Raw genomic sequence first — 20,225 nt, 5'->3', positions numbered from 1 at the left:
TCCTAATGATTTAGGAAAAAAACAGAAAACAAAAGCAATGCAGGTAACAGAGCCTGGTGATATGCAGAACAGGAATCTTTGTTCTGAATTTTAAAAGGATGTGGTTATATAATACAAGCTTCGTTACTTGGCTGGTCCCAGCCTTCCTAGATAACAAGAAGACATGGTCTTAGCCTTTAGTCACAGTCTTAGCATGGAAAATAAACTGACAAACGTGCTTGAGCAGGGTTTGAGATTTCTTTTGTAATAATTTCTAGAGGTTTATAGATCATCTCGCATTGAAATGTGGATACTGTACTTACTTGGCCTTCTGTCATTCAAATGTTTCATAGGCTGTTCCAAAAAGAATCTGAAGAAATGGTGTCTTATTTATGATTCATGTTCGCTTGCACACTGTAGCCTCTTTATTAACTCTGAAATACATTGATTTTTAAATTTAGCACACTATTCTACACATAGAACTACAGTAGCTATGGAAGCAAGTGAACACTATTCCCTACAATTCTAACCTTTATTAAAAAGAAATTGAGAATAGAAAAAGGCATAAATTTGCACTCAGTATTCAAGTTCTAAATTTGCTGTTTGCAAATGAACAACTCTTTCACCAGTAGGTTTTTTGAAGTTAATACTGCACTTCCATTTTGTGCACCGAAAGTGTCTTCTCTCTCACATGAAATGGCCCCATCTGATAAAAAGTAATTAAAAACGCTAAATTACAAAAAGAAGTAGATTATCATATTAATTTCTGTAATAATATTTAAAGGTGTTTCTGGCCAATGGGAACTATATGGAATCGAGTAGTATCACTTAAACTTTATGGGAAAGTAATTCTAGTTTTTTTTTTTCACTCTCAATGTCCATATAAGAAATTAGATGTTTAGAAGGCAAATTCATTCCAAAGCTGCTGAAGAGCTACTATACAGAACTCAGTGTCAGTCAGAAATACTGATTAACCCACACTGAGCAAGCCTGGACTCTTACACTACAAGAAACAGAGAGCCCAGCAGAGTGAGGCTTATGAGGCTGAACTGAGCTCAAGTGAGGGTGAAGGACCCGATGGTTCAATCAAGAAGGAAGGCTCTTAAGTACTTGTTTGGGTTCCTGATCAGCTTTTGGCCATACCTACTTAATCAGTATGCTGCCAGTAACCTTTACGAGTGAGAACTGGGCTATCCAGAGAAGTGGGGATTGTAGGTACTAATCAGAACAAGTTTGCATGTTTTTTTTTCCTGGTAGTAAAAGTGTAAATGCACCAGGCCACTTCAATTCTTCGTCTCATAAACATTTCTTTGAGACACAGATAATACCCCCCTCTTTATTTAGCTTCTTGGTTTTGATAAAAGGATTTTTTTTTGTGAGGGGAAGAATTGTTTGTTTTAAAGTATTTATCTTTCTAATAGACAGGAAGTGTAATACTCTGCTCTAGCGTTGGCTTACAGTTAGTTGCGCTTTCTTTGAGCTCTACAAAATTGAACAGTAAAGTAGCAGTATAGCATGAAACCCACAGACCACCCCCCTCTCGCACACCTGCGGTCATTATAAATTCTATTTCTGCAAACATTTGTCACGCAGTACTATGAATGACCAGGCATTATGGTTTCTCTTTCTCAGATAGCAATTATTAGCTTATGTGAACATGAACATGGAAGTATTTCCACATCCACTTCTCCCCTCTGATGGTGGCCAAAGCACTTTGAATGCTTTTGAGGAAGGTCAGCTGTATTGGTGGGTAGCAAGAGAGGACAGTGGTTTAGAGGTGCAAAGTTTTAGAGAATGAGGGTAAAGTAGAAGAACTGAGACATGGGAGAGATCTTACAAACAGCCAAGACTTCTGTTAATTATATTGCCTTTCTTATTGTTTTTTGAAAGCTGTAAGGAACTGGAAAATAATGAAGTTGAGATTTGATTAATAGTTGCCTAGGCTGCAGTATGAAAGAAATGGATAAAATGCTTTTGAAATAGATTTGACTTTTAAAAAGAAAGAGAATCTGTTATTGCTCTTTCTTTCTCACATCATGAGATACACTTTGGAAGAACAAAATGTAGTTGAGATAACAGTGTGACAGCACATCTAACTCACAGTCATAGAAATTTCCAGAAGGTATCAGAATCATGCTGTTTCTGCAAGGAGAGATGGTGATGTTACTACGTGGTGGTGCAAAGAGGCATCACATATTATAGGTGCCTGGAATGCCTAGAGTATAATTTTATTTAGCAAATATTCTAACCATGGAGTGAACACTTGCATGTATAAAAGAGAAAGTTACATGAACCTTCAGATTTACAAGATTACTTAATTCACTCAGTACTTGTCATGGAGATGTATTCTAACCCCTTACCATCTCCACAGCATGCCCACTACAAGCATTCTCTAATGAATTCTTCTACCATTTATTATGCACCATGTGACTTTGACTGGGTCAAGTTAGTGTATATTGTGCAAATGGAGTGTGGAAAGGAGCAACACTAAGAGGAAATCATTCATTTGGTCACTGAGGGAATCCTTGAGACACTGTTACAGGTAAGGTTAAACTGTATGCATTGTGATTTCCAGACCTTTTTTCTGATAGTCTTCTAGTATGTAGTGTTTCATTAGTCTGCAAGTTACCCTTCTGTGATAAAAATAATGGAAGCATAGTACGAGGCACTCTTTTCTACAAATATGATGGCTATTAAGGTAACTTAGGGTCAAACTTATTTGAAAAACATCCTCACCTACAAAAATAATTTTAAAATTAACTGAGCTATCTTTTAAAGACTTTTTCTAATTCTGACCACTCTGCTTTTCTACTGAAGGCACCAGAGGAAAAATGAAATTCATCCCATTCCGTCCTTAATGTGACTCTGGTCAGATTGACAGAGTTTTTGATGCATATTCTTTCTTGACACTGTTTTGAGGAGTACAGCCATGTATAACTTTTCTTAGAGGTTTTTTTTTTTTAAATCTAAGCTGTGCTTCTGCCTCTCCCTCCTGCAGGATCGGTTGTGTTTTCAGACAAACCCCGTCTCCTCCCTTTTGCTCCAAATAAACAGTGCTATCAGTCTAAATGTACTTGATCCTGAAGCTAACAAAAAACTCTTATGACTGCTAATAGGAAAAAAAAGAAAGCCATAGAGCCTGCAGTTACCATGACAACACTGTTCCCTGGGGTGTAGCCACACAAAGATGGATGCTGTGAAATTAAACTCTGTGAGATAGGTAGGGAGGTGCCTTTCCATGTGACTGTGCACTATTTGAAGCTTTCATTACATTATATTTTACCATTTGTATGTTTAATGTTATGTATTAATCTGGTCTTTCTCTTGTTCCCTTCTCTGTGTGCATGCTACAGTTTCCTATTTTTGTGGTGTGTATGAGAACTTGGCATTTCAAAACATACAATGTATAGTAAGTTCCATGAGAAATGGATTATAAAATACATGTGATACGATGAAAAAAGAGTGGCTTCTGACTCGAATTCTGCCTGCCATCTAGTTGTATCAGTAAAGTTGCTGGAGTTGTACTCTGCTCTCATTTACTTTGGACATGCACAGTCTATTCGTGGTGGCAGTATGGGGATAAGCAGAGTGTTTCACACCACTAGCAAAACTAACACATGAGACAGTGGTGCAGGACAAAATTTACTCTTAAGTGTGTTTCTGTCCTTATATGTGATTTTTCTACATTTGCCTACAGCTGATCTTTAGGTATTTGTCAAATATTAAAGACAAACCTCCATTTTCTTAATATTCTAGATGTGTTTACCTAATGCTGCATCCTCCTTTGGAGTCATAGTTTACTCCTCACTACACAGGTACTCCTTCCTTAGATTCAAGAAAACGGCACTGTTCCGCATTCTTCTCTCTCCCACCCTGTGTTTGTGCTTTCTGGGTTGGGGGAGATGACAGGAGATCAGGGAGTATCGTTCTCACTAATTTTTTAAGCAGGTTATAAATCTCTAAGGCCTTCACAGACCTCGATTAGAATTGTATGTTACAATTCTACAGTGTTGTCCTATTTCAATAGTTTGATTTAGTGACTGCTTTGGAAAGCACCTTTTAATACCTTCACAAACGTACCCACTTCTTGAAGCAAATCCTTTCTATGAGTTAAGCAGCTCAGGTTGGTGTTTTTTTTTTTTTCTGCTGCTTTATTTGTTTCTCGATCCTCCACTCACAAATACATGCAAAGTACATACAGAGCTGTTTATAACACGGTGAGCTTGCCAGGTGTACTTACTTGAGCTTTCTTGGAAGACTATGGATTGGTTATGTAAGTGGAAATTCTGTGGGATATTTTACTAACACTTTTTCAAGTCTCTGAGAGGTTACTTTGTGCACCAGAAATGCCAGTCTTGAAGATTTAGACTGAAAGCATCATAAAGCTCACATGGCTCCAAAATTTAGTAGCCTGTTTAGATTTTTCTTAGGTCATATTACAGAAAACAGTCTTTAACTCAGTAACACCTAATTATAAATATCTAAATTGCAGTGGTTTTGCATTTTGATTTTTGCTAAAGGCGTAAAAAAGGAGTGAGATTAATGGGAACTGTGCTTATATAATGTCCCAATGAGGTTTCCTTCCTTCCAGACCACAGTTACACTAAGAAGTGTTTAGCACAGCAGCAAGTGCACTTTGTCAGTGTTTAAATATTGAAAATGCAGGTAAAATATAAGATCTCAGCCAAAAAGGTAACTAAATCTATTACTGTTAGTTATGTGGAATTATAAAAGGGATAATATATATTGCATCAAAGTTTAAAAAGCTGGTCTGGTAGTAGATAGAAGCTTATCAAACCAAAACATGTGGGTTGTAATTTAGATTTACTGGGTGCAGCTGTGTATACTGGAGACTTATGAATTAAAGTTTAAAGACAACTAAGATACTAACACATCTGACTCTTTCTTGTCAACCAGTGGTTTCTTCTGGGAGTGTTTTTCTGAGATGGCAGCCAGAGCTTCGTGTATTTAAGTCTTTATATTGCACCAAGCGCAATGAAGGTTGTCTGCAAGCATTGTGCTAATGAGGCTAAACTATGGAAAGGGGGATGACTGCAGAAAATCTGATTAGGAGCTGCTGCATAACAGCTGTTACATGGACACATAGTACAGACATAAAAACAATAAACAGATGATGAACTCTAGTTTTGTATGATATATCATAGAACCATAAAATCACAGAATGGTTTAGGTTGGAAGGGACATCAAAGATCATCTAGTTCCAACCCCCCTGCCATGGGCAGGGACACCTTCCACTAGACCAGGTTGCTCAAAGCCCTGTCCAACCTGGCCTTGAACACTGCCAGGGAGGGGGAATCCAAAACTTCTCTGGGCAACCTGTTCCAGTGCCTCACCACCCTCACAGTAAAGAATTTCTTCTGTAAGTCTAATCTAAATCTACTCTCTTTCAGTTTAAAACCATTACCCCTCGTCCTATCACTACAGTCCCTGATAAAAAGTCCCTCCCCAGCTTTCCTGTAGCCCCCTTTAAGTACTAGAAGGCTGCTCTATATATATGTATATTTTATGTGTGATACACATAGTTGCCTGTCTTGGATATATGTCTGATAGATACAGTCTGCCTTGGACTGCAGAGGAGGGCAACGAAGCTGGTGAAGGGCCCGGAGAACAAATCCTGTGAGGAGCGATTGAAGGAGCTGGGACTGTTCAGTTTGAGGAAGAGAAGGCTGAGGGGAGACCTCATCACTCTCTACAGCTACCTGAAAGGACATTGTAGAGAGGTTGGTGCTGGTCTCTTCTCACAGGTGATCAGTGACATAACAAGGGGGAACGGCTTTAAACTCCAACAGGGGAGGTTTAGACTGGACATTAGGAAAAAAATTTTCACAGAAAGAGTGGTCAGACAGTGGAATAGGCTGCCCAGGGAGGGGGTGGAGTCACCATCCCTGGATGTGTTTAAGGGTCGTTTAGATGAGATGTTGGGGGATGTCGTGTAGGAGAGAACTTTGTAGAGTAGGGCTGATGGTTGGACTCGATGATCCCAAGGGTCTTTTCCAACCTGAATTATTTTATGATTCTGTGATTTGCATAGTAAGCTATTTTCCCGTGACTCCATATGATGTATGAATTTGTTGAGCAGTTGAGGCTGGCTCTTTATTTGTCCACAAAATTTGACTGTGAAAGCACAGGAGCTGTAATTCTGACTTAAACAAAGATTTTCATAGCCCCAGTCCTTTCCTGTAAAAAGTATGAATTAAGCTGAAGGGAAGAGTCTGGAGCTATAAGTTACTTAAAATTACTTTTCCATATCTTTATAGAATGCCCTTGAACAGATTGTATTTTTTTAGGTTGTACCCTGTAGGGATTGTGTATTGATCAACTGTATAAATGTAAAGAACTTTTCACTTAATGAGAACATCCATAAGCAAATATCAACTTTGCAGAATTTTTCTCATAAGCAAAGAAGCTTTTGGCTCTAATCTTATGTCATCAGCTTTGGTCTGTTGGTGTTTTAACAACTGAATTGAGTAAGGCCAAATTTTGCAGCTGGAACTCAAATGAAACTTCTGTTGCCCTGTGGAATGACTGTGTGACATTATTCTTGAACGCCTGCTGCTACTATATTAAAAAGAACTCTGCTAGTACATTTGTGACCCACCTTGGAACAAGACTGTTTTACAAAAAACTTTCATTTGGTCATATTAGCTAATGAACTGAGCAGGCCTCAAATGTAATAACTTTGTAAAACAATATGTATAAACTTACTTTGTGTGGAGAGTAACGCCACTTTTGCAGCTACCTTAATGGGAAGAAGCCAGGCAACAGCAGGACATGAGAGCTAGATGAGTCATGTGTACCTGAAATTAATCTGAAATTTTTAGCCCTAATGAGTGCTATTGCAAAGCTTTTAATTGTGAATCACAGGAAATCAGCTCACAGAGGATACTTTAATCTTTACATCATGCATTGTCAGGCAGAACACCTGGAAACGTGATTTAAGTGGTAACTCTGTGCACTACATTTATCTACCTTCCACTACACAGGAAATGAGTTTGGTATTCTGATGCATAAGTGAAGACATGCCTCTGAATTAAAACACATCAGATTGTCTGAATGCGGAAATTAACCACCTGATTGAAAGTGTGTCTCATAAATATTAACTCTAACTGTGTTGTAAAAATAGAAAGCATATTGCAACATTAGTTAATAAACAGATGCCTTCTCTTTAGCATGTGTCACTCCCATTTTCTTCAGGAATGTTTTCAGAAGATTGTCACTTGACATTTCCTGTAGTGGATTTGTTTGTCAAATAAAGACCGGAACCTTGGAGTTTGCAGATTGATCCTAGTGTGTGCTCGTATGCTAATCTTTATGTGCTGAGCTGCTTTCAGGCTTAAATGCTGAAAGATGTACTTAAGATGGAGATTGTATGTTACTAAATAAGCCTTGATTTGCAAAAGAAGAGTAGAGGAGAAAATCACAGTCAAAGAATGGTCTAAAAAGGAGCTGGACACAGTTGATCATAATTCAGTGCTGGCAGGAGGGATTATAGTAAAAAATGTTACCAGTCATATTAAATTGACAATGGGTTGCTCTCATAGGAATCTCTTTGAATATTTAAAGCCACTACAGCAGAGCTGTGTGATTAGGACTTCCCCAGATGATAGTAAAGTCTGTTGAGTATCCCCATGCAATTCTAAAATCTAAGAATAAAATTTACCTCACTTAATTACTGCCCAAGCAAAAAAGCTGGAGTTGAACTCTATGTCTGAGGAAATAATTAAGATCTCTATAACATGCTTGTAATTTTTGATATCGGGGAAAGTAGTTCCGAGTTTTCCTGTGACACTGCCTGACAGGTCTCAGTGCTGCATGATTCCTTGCTTTTGCGATTAGGAAAGCTGGTTGGTTCAGCCCTGCTAGCAGATCTTGATAGCTATTGTCAGAGTGAAAAAAACCCTGAACTGTCTGAATATCTTATGTTGATGTTGGTACGGTTAATAAGGTAGCTGTACTTAATGAAGCACCAAATTCTTCAAATTAATTATTTATTGTTTCTTTTTGAGAGGTGTTGTCTTAATGCCAGACAAAGTTTCATTTTGGTAATGTCAGTTGTCAGAGTACTTGAAAATTTTTTGTAGTTGTCACTCTTTAATGCTGTTTTACCATAATGGTATTGAACATGTTTAGCTATGAAGAGTGAGTGTAGTCACAGTATTCAAGAATTAAAATAATGTTAATGCAGCTCATCTTGAAAAAATTGATTATACAACAGTATCAACACAATCCATTGACACCTTAGGTACGGTTTGTCCTAATATACTGTGAATAACACACTGAAATTACTTGTATGTTTATATAATAAACTTACTAAACTGGAGCTTTGTATAACAGTCTATCAAAATATACAGCAATAGCTAAATTCAATGTGAGTGAGTGTAAGAGAAAGAGAAGGAAATATATAAATGATGAAAAAATAATGGCAGTCAAAGTAATACTAGATTTGGATAGGACAGCTGATGAGATAAAAGGATGCAGTATACACGGTGGTCAGTGTAAGGAGATGAGCGGTTCAGGTACAATCACGTTTGGTGTCTTCATCATAAAAAGACTAACAGATATGTAAGAGATGTTGTTAGACATTCTCTGTTTTGTTTAGAGCTTCTCTTCACTCTCCACTTCAACATGGATGTGTAGAAAGTGGAAGCCTATGCTGGTGACCTTTGAAAGAAAAGACAACATTTGAGCTGAAAACGCTATCCCAGGGGTTTATTTCACTGTCTATTATATTGTAAGCTACCCAGGAGAGCTTACACTGTGGGGTTTTTCTCCTTTATTTGTTTGTGCATTTATGTTACAGTTTTTTGCTTATGCTTATACTCTTGTAGTTTTCTTCCTTGAAACTGATGCTGTGCAAGTGTTTGCCTGCACAAATGGGCATCCAGGCATGTAGGGTTTAGTAATAACAAATAATAATAGCATTTCACCTCTTTTGTCTGTACTGTGATGGCAAAGTGTGTTCCATTAGCACTCTGATTGCAGTGCTCTTGTCAAGATTCCTGATTTTTGCTGCTGGATTCTGAAAACACTTGATCAATTGATCTTGGAAACGTGCTGAGCTTTTTCCCAAAGCCTTTCATACTCACTCTCAGCAGGTGAAATTTGTAACAGTTTGATCCTATCTATAAATCACTAAAATAGAGGTGGAGGAATTAATAAATGTTTAATGATTTTTATTGAACCAGAGAATCAGGAATCTATATGTAAACAGAAATTTCCTCTTTCTGCAGTATTTGTTTTTAAAACTAGGTGAATAATACAAGGATCTCAATAGGTCACTGAGTGCTTTTCCTTGCAGTCAGTAAATAAAAGTATCTTTTTCTACTTTTTAGAAAACAACCTGTAACATATGCCCTGCACCTACTTAATTTTTAAACTTCATTTTAGGTGGCATATTTTACCAGCATTGCTTCTTCATTCTGTGGTGACTGTAGTCATATAAATTGATTCTGATGGGCATTATTATTATCAGAGGATTCTAGACAGTCGGTGGCTTGTCTTGAATCATGTGTGTAAGCAGGACAGTGTGTAAGCAGGACAGTGTGTCATACAAAGACATTTTTTGTCAAAGGCTAAGTTCAAGAATCCAAATCCAGGTTTTAATTTCTGGAGCTGTAGAATGACCTCTAGATATTAGACTTTGTTGTCTTCCTTTGCCTTTTTTTTTGTTTTTTACAGAGTTCTCCTTTGTTCCTTGAAGGTCTCAGCCATGATGTTGAGAAAAACTTCCAATACCACTATTTGGAGTAACCTCTTATGTTCTCTAGTGCTTTCCATATTTTACTTGAACCCTATTTTTTTTTTCCTGATTTCCCTGTGTTTCCCACTCTTCATAAATATAACTGAATAAACTTAAGATTTGTATAATGTATGAGAACTAATTTTATTTAGACCTTCTTCACAGACTGTTAATCTGTGGACTGAAGTTGATGTAACAGTTGAGTAGTGAGTAGAGGAGAACTTTGAATTCATCAGTTCACTGAAATGAAATAACTTGTCAATGTGTTTTAATAATTACATGATCTGAAGTTCAATGAGACAATGAAAGAATAAATAAGAAGTAATGTGGTGAGAGAAGCTTGTTAACTCCAAGCCAGATTTTGAGTATTAAGCTGTTACACTTATCAGTGTATCTTGAAGCTACTTGAAAACATTGAATGAATTAATTAATTTTGAGATGGGTTAAGAAATGTCTTTCAGCCAACAAAAAAGACTACTTAATTCCATTTATTAAATTTTCTAATTTTGTAGTTCAGACCATGTTTGAAATAAGTTGTATAAAACAAAGTTATATAAAGAATTTTCTGCTCATTGTTTTTCTTTCTCAATGCCAAAGGATCTTCTTTACTTACCCTTTGTGAACTTCTTAAAATTTTTTCTTGAAACTCATTCTACATTCTTCATGTACTGTATCATTTTGAAATATGTGAAATACAGCACAACTGTGTGTTACCTTCTTAATTTAGAATGTAATCTGGTTTTTTTATACCCACTGCTTATTCAGGTACATGCATGTTTTTGCTGTGGCTGTTCAGTTAAGACAAACTGGCAAGGGTTGGTAAACATGCTAACTACTAATAGAATTTTTTAGTTTACATTGTGGTGAGGAAGGAGCTAATATTGGAATGAATATGCTGGAAAGAAGATGAAATTTTTCAAAATGTCAAAATTACTAAACTTAATGGGAGAATTCTTGCTGCAGATAAGTGGTTTCTTTGAATACCAAATGTAGATTTTTAATTGTTCAGGGTATAAAACTTACATGCGATTCATCCCATTGTACAGGGAACTTGGGTGACAAAGTGGTCAAAACTTTGAGCCCTGTGTTAGTTGTGTCCCCAGTCCTACGGGGCCTCATGGAGCTAAACTGCTCTTTGTTCTAGAGCCATTGTGCAGCACTGGGAGAAACCTAGCAACATACATAAAATTGTTACGATTTCTGCTTTCACCCACTTCCTTTGCAAGGAGGGAGTTCAGAGACTTTGCCCCAATTACAGCCTTTGGTGTAGTTGTGGCAACCCACTCTCCTGGTGTTTAAAGAGGATAAACTCCTGCAAGCCATGATTCACATTGATGCAATTTATTGCAGTTTCAGATGGGTGTGAATAGTGCACTTCTGGGGAGAGTTCTCTTGTTAAGGAAAGCAGTAAAATGTTTGTAAACTTGAGATGTGCTTGAGACTGATGTCTGAGGGCATTGGTAAGGTGAGAAACCAAAGACTAACAGAAATTTATAAGGAACTAAGAAGCTCTAGAATTGTTAGCCTCTGGTAAGTCAACTTCTTGCAAGACAGAAAAGATTGTGATCACTGGAAGAAGCAGAATAATCTTTTTTCCTATTTCTTTTCTCTCTTTCCTCTCATCAAGAAAATAAATTCTACTTCAAAGATAAAAGATGTAAAAGATAAATCTTGAAAATTTCTAAATGAAGAATTTAAAATGAACACAGTATATTGGGTTAAGATGAGAGTAACTCAGAAAGATAACAGGACTTTTGCTGTTTGAATTAGGTATGTGTGTGTGTCTGGAAATATGTGCACTGGTGTAAGAAAACTGATTACAGTATTGCAGCATTATAGGATTGGGAGTTTGGGATCTTTTTATGACACAAGAAGACATGAGTCTTGGAGTGATCATTTGGTTTTATACTTGGCATGGCTATATATCAAGGCACTCTGAATCTAATTGCACAAAATAGCAGACTGGTGGATAGAATGTGCATCAGAAGGCAGAGAGGTGCTCACAGCACATTTCTGTAGATTCGCAGATTATGGAATATAACTGGATTAGATTTACAAATGTCTTCTCTGAAAGACTTGCATGTAAAGGTCTGTGATCATAACGTCCCCAGTGGAGCAAATTTTCATGTGGGACTATATTAATTCCTTGGAAATGGTAAAGGGAAAAAGCACAAAGAGTTACTGTAAAAAAAAGAAAGGATGATGTGTTAAGCAGGTAACCATGTGCAGAGTGTCTGTCAGAAGAAAAATTCTTAAAGCTGATCTTTTTCCTAACACTCCTTTCTCACCCCTTCACAAATACATCAATTTTTTTTCTAAGTATGTGTATAGGTAGCGGGCTTGTACTACATGAATCACCTTTTTATTTTTTTGTTTATATTTCAATAGTTCGTATTTTAAATACATTTGTAAAAGCACACTTTTCGTTCTATGTAACCACTTGCCTAATTCTATTTATAGCTCCAACTTAATATAAAATATTAAAAAGCAGAACAAATATAATAGGAAAAGTGAATTTTTGAAAGCTGCAACTAAGAATGTGGAAGGCTAGTAGTAAAGAGTGTTAGACCCAAGTTCAGATCTTGAGTTGCAATGTGACAGTTCCAAACTTAGCAGCTAGTGCTTATCTATATGTCTGAGAGGAAAGCTTTGACTTCAGTAACACATACCCTAATAATACAAATGTTATTTAGTTTATATATGCATTAGGAAAGACCCTTTGCAGTTGAAGTCATTATTTTGTAATCCTTTTAAGGCGAACTGTGTGTTTGCTTGTCCTCTGACCTTTATCCTAGCCTATTAGGGTAACTGCAGTTGGGTAAATGACAGCAAAAACTTGCTAGCAGCCTTAAATAAGAATCCCTCCAAATATAAACAGATGAAAGTTATGATGTGTGTGTGTTTTGGAGAACTCTGTTGTTATACCTTTGTTCCTGTTGCCCTTTTGTTTAGTGATAGGCAACGGGGAGCTCCCATTTCCCTGTGTATTTGAGTGCTGCTGCTTTGGTAAAGTCTTTACTCTTTCCAAAATCGAGGATTTTGCTTTCTCCTTGCATAGTTCTCTGAGTGATTTAACTGTCTTGCTGTGTTTTGGAGGTGTTTAGACTAATATTTCCCATGAGCAGTGCTGTATACTGGAGAGTTTTCTTTGATCCTATCAAGGACAAAAAGCTAACTGACAGTGTTGATAAGTCGTTGGGAAATGGGGAAAGTGAACAAATCATTAGTTAAATGACTGTAGTGGGCTGATACTAGAGAATTTAAACAAGAGGCGCTTAGAAAAGATTGTTTGAAAGATAATGGTGGAAACTAGACGAGGTTGCTTGAAGAAAGTAAATATTGTACATCAACAGCTTACTGGTATTGTAGCCCTGAACGCTGCTATGAGAACTTTTAATCATAATTCTTCAGCACTTGTGCTTTTGTTCTGGTGATGACAGGAAAGCAATCTTACTGCATCCTGTAGAATTCAGTCATTGGTTTACACATTTGTGGCGTGCATATGATGCATGCTTCATCCAGACCTTCCTTTAGGTAGCAGAAGCTGTACAAATGCTTTTTCTTTGTCAATGTTTTCAGGGGTTTCCACAGCAGAAGCATTTCAAATTTTAAAGCGTTACTGATTGTTTTACCATACATTATGGAGTTATAGGAAGGCAACCTAATTATTCTTTTGTAAAGCCCATCGTGGACCAGTTACTGAACATCAGTCAGTATTCTAGTGAGCAAACTTGGGGGAAAAAGTGATACAAACAGTGTGTATTTATTCTTAAGCAGCTGCTCACAGTGGGTATGACAGCCTGGTACTTTCTTTCCCTTATAAGCATGCGAAGAATTCTTTAACTGATGCAAAGTTTTTCTTGCTTATTGCTGTGGTTTCTTTCCACTACTGTTTATTGCAGATACTTTTCAAGAATTTGTCATGTTCTTTCCTTTAAATTATTATTTATTTATTTTTAATTTTTCTTGATGTTGCTGACATAGGTCAGCTTGCACCTGGAAGGGAGGGATAGGGTTGTTACCACTGTTACAAACTGTCGTAAGAATTAAGTTCTCTGAGCCCTGCAAGGTAAAGATGGAATCTTATTTGAGCTACTGACTTCTAAGGAGACCAGAAAATTCCACCTTCCATGCTTTTGTGTGTGAGGAGGGATATGTTTCATTCTTAATTCCAAGAAACTGCATAAACCTGTGTTGCTGTTTTTGTAGAGGAGGAACAAAGCACTGATTTGTAGTGTTGGAAAAAGTTGGAGCTGTAATACTGAATGACTTCCCTGGTGGCTTTCTATCAGAGACATTTTTAAAGGCATTTGAGCACTAAACTGTTCTTTGTGCCTTTTAAAAATCCCTCCTCTGAAAACAAAGGTGACTTAGAAGGGCTTTTCAGTTGGAAAGCCTTTGATAAAGCTTCATACTGGTTTCACAATTTTAGGACAAACATTCTTAATCTAATAGCTACTTGTTTACATACAAATCATTGCTTTCTCAAATGCTTTCTTAGTAATAAGGAGGCCATAATGAATGTTTGGATTCCTCATGTGGATCCCTGAAAAGGATGAGTTGTAAGCAGAGTGCCCTGAAAGAGATGCCTGACAGAGAGCAGTGCTTAGTTCCTTGTTGACTGTTACATAAATGTGTATTAAATTTTCCAGTGTGCATCTCCATATTTATTGCAAAGTGGATTTGGTGCTTTTCTTCATCTGTTTCCTTGATAGCTTATTCCTAGCTTCTAATCCATGTTGGCTTGGATCCCTATTGAAGTTACTGTGTTTTGTTTGCATCATCTTTTAATGGTGTTTTTGTGTATTCAGGGTTATCTATCTGAAAGTTCTTATCAGTGTTGAGCTACACATTACCAGCAAAACTTCCGTGAACTATTAGAATATGCACAGGAACAAATGCTACTCTTGGGCTACAAACTCACTTTCCTTATACAAAATCAGTTGTGTTGTTCGCTTACATTGCATGCCACGGAAGGGGTTCCTATGAGGTCAGGACCACACTATGATTGCTGGCATACTGACATACCATTAAAAGGCAGTTGTTGCTGCAAAAAGGTATAAAATCTTTGAGGACAAGATGTAGATCATAGTAGTGATGGAGGGTTGTTCTTTCTTTATTTGTCAAATACTCATCTCCACACAAAAATGCATCTTGGTGACTATTTTTAGAATCATTATGTCCAAAAAAATGTTGCTTTTTTGTATTGCCAGGATTGCATATATTTTCATACATTTTCATTGCAATCATATTACTTCTGCTGCAGATCTGGGGGAGACATATGCTGCATTTATGCCTTTGCTGTTTAATAGTAGAGCTAGCTTAATTTTCTGATTTCAGAGCTTGTTAACACAAGCAGCATTTGAAAGTGGTATTTTTCATTTAGTGAAATTGTATTAACGGGGCTAAAACTCGCTCAATAACTGCATGATATTTTAAAGAATTTTGTGATTTTTTGTATGCCATGTGGCATCAGTTTACAGTACTTGGTGTCCTTTTTAAGGAATGTAAGACTAGAAGGGACCATCTGGGTTATCAAATACAAAGCCCTCACAAGTGCAGGCAACAGAGAGGAAACAGAGCTGGTGCAGAAAGGCCCACAGAGTATCTTTTTTTCATGTACCCTCCCTCGCCAAAGATGATAAAGCACTTCCCAAAACCTTAAAACAAAGTAAAAAATATTTTTAATTAAGAAGAAAGTGAACTACTGTTTCAGGTTTTATCATGGCCAAGAAGAAAAGCAAAAGTGTAATGACTTGCATACAAATTGCGAGAAGAAAGAAAGCACTTACAATTAACTGAGAACAGGATTCAGAAGACTTGAGAATTTTTGCAGTTTACTTATTGCCAACTGCATTTCTGAAAGGAAAAATGAGCCACTAGTTGGCACACAGACTGTGTATAAACCTCTTACCAGTTTGGAAGGGCCATCAAGGCTATTGAGGAATGGCTGCCCAAAGCACAACTCTCATTTTGAGGAACATTTCATTTCATAGTATGAATTATCTTTATCTTCAAGATGAATATAAACTAACAATTATGAAAAGACAGTCTAGTAATGCAGCTATTCATTGCAAGCAATTTTTAGTGGGTTGTTTTCAAGTTAATTTGGAAAAGCAGCATCTTTTGTTCAGAGAAAGAAGCTGCATGTGTTACTATAACGTTATGCAGATCAGCATCCATTACAGTAGCATTTAAGTTAATTTTAATAGGAGGAGATTTTCAGAGTCATAAAGGGTGCAGTCAATTGTTTAGTTCCTTAGTGAGTTCAAGAGAGTGAGATTGTTGTGTCTATCTTAGTGTCTCTTGAAAGACATATCTTTTTTCTATATTTGGGAGAAAATGAACAGCTGATTGTATACTTTATGTATTTGGAGTTTCTTAATCCATGGGGATGCATACTATATTGAATTAATCTCCAGAAGAGATTTATGCATGAGGGAATTTCCTCTTCCCTGGCCCTTTCTCCCTTGGGATCTCTATACACAGTAGAGAGATATATTCATGCTGAGTTTTAGGTATTTTTTATTCTTTTCATATTATCTGTGATTACTTTTAATTATTTTCTGTTGTTTTTAGGAAGATTTTATATCATAAAATAAAAATACTTTACCCTTGTCTGAAAGAAAGAAAAAATATTTTGGAGAAGGATGGACCAGCAGTATTAAACACACACCACAGTAAATTCACCAGTTTTTTCTTACAGCTCTTAATATGAGCAATACTGAGAAATTGTGGCAGTCTGGTGAAGATCCCATGACTGGAAAAGGAGAAATATAACCCCCATTTTTAAAAAGGTAAAAAAAAAAAAGACCTGGGGAGCTATAGGCCAGTCAGTGTCACCTCTGTGCCCAGTAAGATCATGGAACAGATTCTCCTGGAAAGCCTGCTAGGGCACATGCAAAATAAGGAGGTGATTGGTGACAGCCAACATGGCTTCACTAAGGGCAAATCGTGCCTGACAAATTTGGGGGCCTTCTACAATGGGATTACAGCGTTGGTGGATAAGGGTAGAGCAGCTGACAGAGAGCTTTTGACACTGTCCCACACAACATCCTTGTCTCTAAATTGGAGAGACATGGATTTGATGGATGGACCACTCAGAGGATAAAGAACTGGCTGGATGGTCACACTCAGAGTTGTGGTCAACGGTTCAATGTCCAAGTGGAGAACAGGGACAAGTGGTGTCCTCAGGGGTCAGGGTTGGGACTGGCGCTGTTTAACTGTTTGTCGGTGACATGGACAGTGGGATCGAGGCACCCTCAGCCGATTTGCTGATGACACCAGGCTGTGTGGTGCGGTCGACACGCTGGAGGGAAGGGATGTGCCATCTAGAGGGGCCTGGACAGGCTGGAGAGGTGGGACTGTGCAAACCTCATGGAGTTCAACAAGGCCAAGGGCAAGGTCCTGCCCATGGGTCAGGGCAATCCCAAGCACAAATACAGGCTGGGCGAGGAGTGGATTGAGAGCAGCCCCAAGGAGGAGGACTTGGGGGTACTAGTGAATGGAAACTGACTGTGACCCAGCAATGTGCACTTGTATCTCAGAGGGCCAACGGTATCCTGGGCTGCATCAAGAGAAGTGTGGCCAGCAGGTCGAGGGAGGGGATTCTCCCCCTCTACTCTGCTCTGGTGAGACCCCGCCTGCAGTGCTGTGTCCAGCTCTGGGGGCACCAACATCAGAAGGACACAGACCTGCTCGAGCGGGGCCAGAGGAGGCCACAAAGATGATCAGGGGGCTGGAGCACCTCCCCTGTGAGGACAGGCTGAGAGAGTTGGGGGTGTTCAGCCTGGAGAAGAGAAGGCTCCGGGGAGACCTTATAGCGGCCTCCCAGTACTTAAAGGGGGCTACAGGAAAGGTGGAGAGGAACTCTTTTTATCAGGGGGTGTAGGGATAAGACGAGGGGCGGTGATTTTAAACTGAAAGAGGGTAGATTTAGATTAAAGGAAGAAATTCTTTCCTGTGAGGGTGATGAGACACTGGAACAGGTTGCCCAGAGAAGTGGTGGATGTCGCATCCCTGGCAGTGTTCAAGGCCAGGCCGGATGGGGCTTTGAGCAACCTGGTGTAGTAGAAGATGTCCCTGCCCATGACAGGGGGGTTGGAACTAGATGATCTTTAAGGTCCCTTCCAACCCCAACAATTCTCTGATTCTAAAACAGCTTAGCAGTTCTGCCAGTCAATGTTAATATATGCAAATACATACATCTTAAGTTCATGCACACCTACGCACTCATTGGTTTGTATAGATGAAGTCTTAGGTGAGGAAAGTCATGAGCATGGTTAACATGGTACAGTGTGAGTTCCCTCTTCAACTCAAGTCTTCCAGTGCTACTAGTTGTTTTTTGACATGTCTCCCACCTCCTGCCTTTTGGCTTCATTACTGTCGAAGTCATGTAAGTGTCATGATCTGCTCCTGTGGAACATATAACACAGTTAGGACTGGTGGACAGATTCTGTCTTTGGATCTGTACAGCTTCCACTTTCTCAGATTTGAGCTGCTCACAGAAATGCAAGGATAAAAACTGGCCTACAGGAGTAAAATATGCAAGGAAAGAGTAAAAGTGTGGCTGTTGGGTCTGCTGTTGGCTGCAACTGTGTATTCCCACCGAGGGTACCCGATCTGCTGAGTTGTTAGGAGCAGATTGTGCTTGAGCAATAGAAAATCTAAAAGTCAGGTTAGGTTGTTTATCATAACTATATTGTTAAACTGCACATGCTTATGGATTTTAAGTAATTACCATTTTTGCTGTCTGTACAGATTATTCAGCTCACTTTGATGTATCTTGAAAGGATTGTAAGTATTACCATCAGGTGATTTTCAGTGATACCTAGAGAAGTAGTTAATTGATCTTGGAAAAAATGAGTATATGCATTAGAATGATTCTTTTTTTAAAAACTACTATTAAGAGTTGGTAGCTGGTAACTATTACCATCTCCTCTAGCTCTTATTTAGGTGTAGCTCAGGTAAAGCTGTATTCATTTGATTAGGGATTTTGCCTAGCAGAGATTGTAAGATTTGCTTCCAAGTGTTATGTTATACTTATTTAATTTACAATAATAACAGAAATTATCTAAAGATTTCTAAAAAGCCGTTTTAAATTATAGTAATATACAGTTAGAGCAATAGGATAGAAAGTTATTAAATAACTTTGTAGATACAAACAGAAGTTTTAATTAAAATCGTTTAGGTTACCTTATGCTTCCATAAAGTCAGCACACAATACAGGAAGTACAGAACACTAGATAATAAATTCTAGTATGTTAAAACATGTGGCAATTGAAAAATAAAGCAGAATAAATAGCAAAAGTGCCAAAAAAAAAAAAATTCCAATGTATTTCTTCAGTGATTGTGGAACTCTTGTCTTCTTTATGCAGACATTTCTGTCAAGGCCAGTGCTTTCCTAAGCCTTGCGAAGAAATATACCACCACAGAAATAGAAGCAGATACTGTTTCATCTCTCATAGGCTGTGTAACCTCAATACTGGTAGGGGTGTTTTGCTTGTTACTAGCTACATCTGTTTTAAAAACTGTACTGTTGGACAGAAATTCTGCTTAGCATTTCTGTGCAAGCACATAAAACAACGAATCTGACAAACAATGCACACTACTGAACACTTTAAAAAACACTAAATAGCATTTAGTACAGAATTTCTGAGTGATATTATAACAGCATTGTTCTTGTGAAAGATAGGCAGCAATCATGCTAGCTAAGCAAGCAGTATTATTTCTTTGTTGGGAGCTTCTTGCATTATTTTTATGAATATAATACTGCTTGACTATTGTTGTTTCTTATTGTTTCATGTTGCTTTACTATTTGCATTCAAAGGGTTATCTCTTGCTAAGTTCACATCTTATGTCCGTAGGACACAAGGAATAGCTTTAAATAATCCCTTTGCCAACATTTAGTAGACGGTGCTGAGTGCTAACAGTGCTTTGAATTTTATCTCCAGTATCTCAGGGTGTGATACCAGATATAAGTCAGGGAGTTTCCGTAGACTTAGATTGAACAAACCTTCTTTGGTTAAAAAGTAAAATCCCCAGAAATTACTGAGAGGCACCCTCCAGCAGACAGAAGCCTTCTCGGAAGATAATGAGGCTAGGATAAATTGGCCCTAACATTTATGTTTCCCCTCAGTAAGATACAGGAAGAATTTGTAATAATTCCTTTCTTTTAATTCTTCCTTCTGTTTTCTACATACCCATGTGCAATTAGACAGTATTAATTTTGAAAGAGTTGTTCTGGGTCTCTGTATTTACAGAATGGTCTCAGCTCTTCTTGTAGTTGAAATGCTATCTGGTTGCTTTTGCCGAGAAACTGGTGAATGAGGGTTTAGTTACCTGGGGCATTATGACTCAAGGAATGATGCAGTTCTATCTCAAGGGTCTGATCTTTCTGGGGATGCATTTCTAAGAAGCCCTCAAAGATTTCAGACTGCAAAGGTGAAGATTACCCTACAAGAGACATAAAGCCTAGCTGAAGAAA

General features: G+C 37.9%; 1 protein-coding gene across 4 annotated transcripts in view; it reads left to right on the top strand.

The window, feature by feature from the left end:
- SMPD3 (sphingomyelin phosphodiesterase 3) overlaps positions 1–20,225 on the top strand; it is a 120,780-nt gene that overhangs the window by 43,655 nt on the left and 56,900 nt on the right. The window contains exon 2 of one of the 4 annotated variants that reach the window (XM_074881505.1): positions 19,117–19,226. The exons of the other annotated variants lie outside the window; for them this stretch is intronic. The gene's annotated coding sequence lies outside the window, so the exon portion shown is untranslated. The remainder of the gene's footprint in view (positions 1–19,116; positions 19,227–20,225) is intronic. 4 annotated transcript variants of the gene reach the window in all.

The sequence above is a fragment of the Strix uralensis genome, chromosome 12 (genome assembly GCF_047716275.1).
Source record: "Strix uralensis isolate ZFMK-TIS-50842 chromosome 12, bStrUra1, whole genome shotgun sequence".
NCBI classification, from domain to species: Eukaryota; Metazoa; Chordata; class Aves; order Strigiformes; family Strigidae; genus Strix; species Strix uralensis.
The sequence above is the reverse complement of the archived record's forward strand: the minus strand, read 5'-3'. Positions and strand labels throughout refer to the sequence as shown.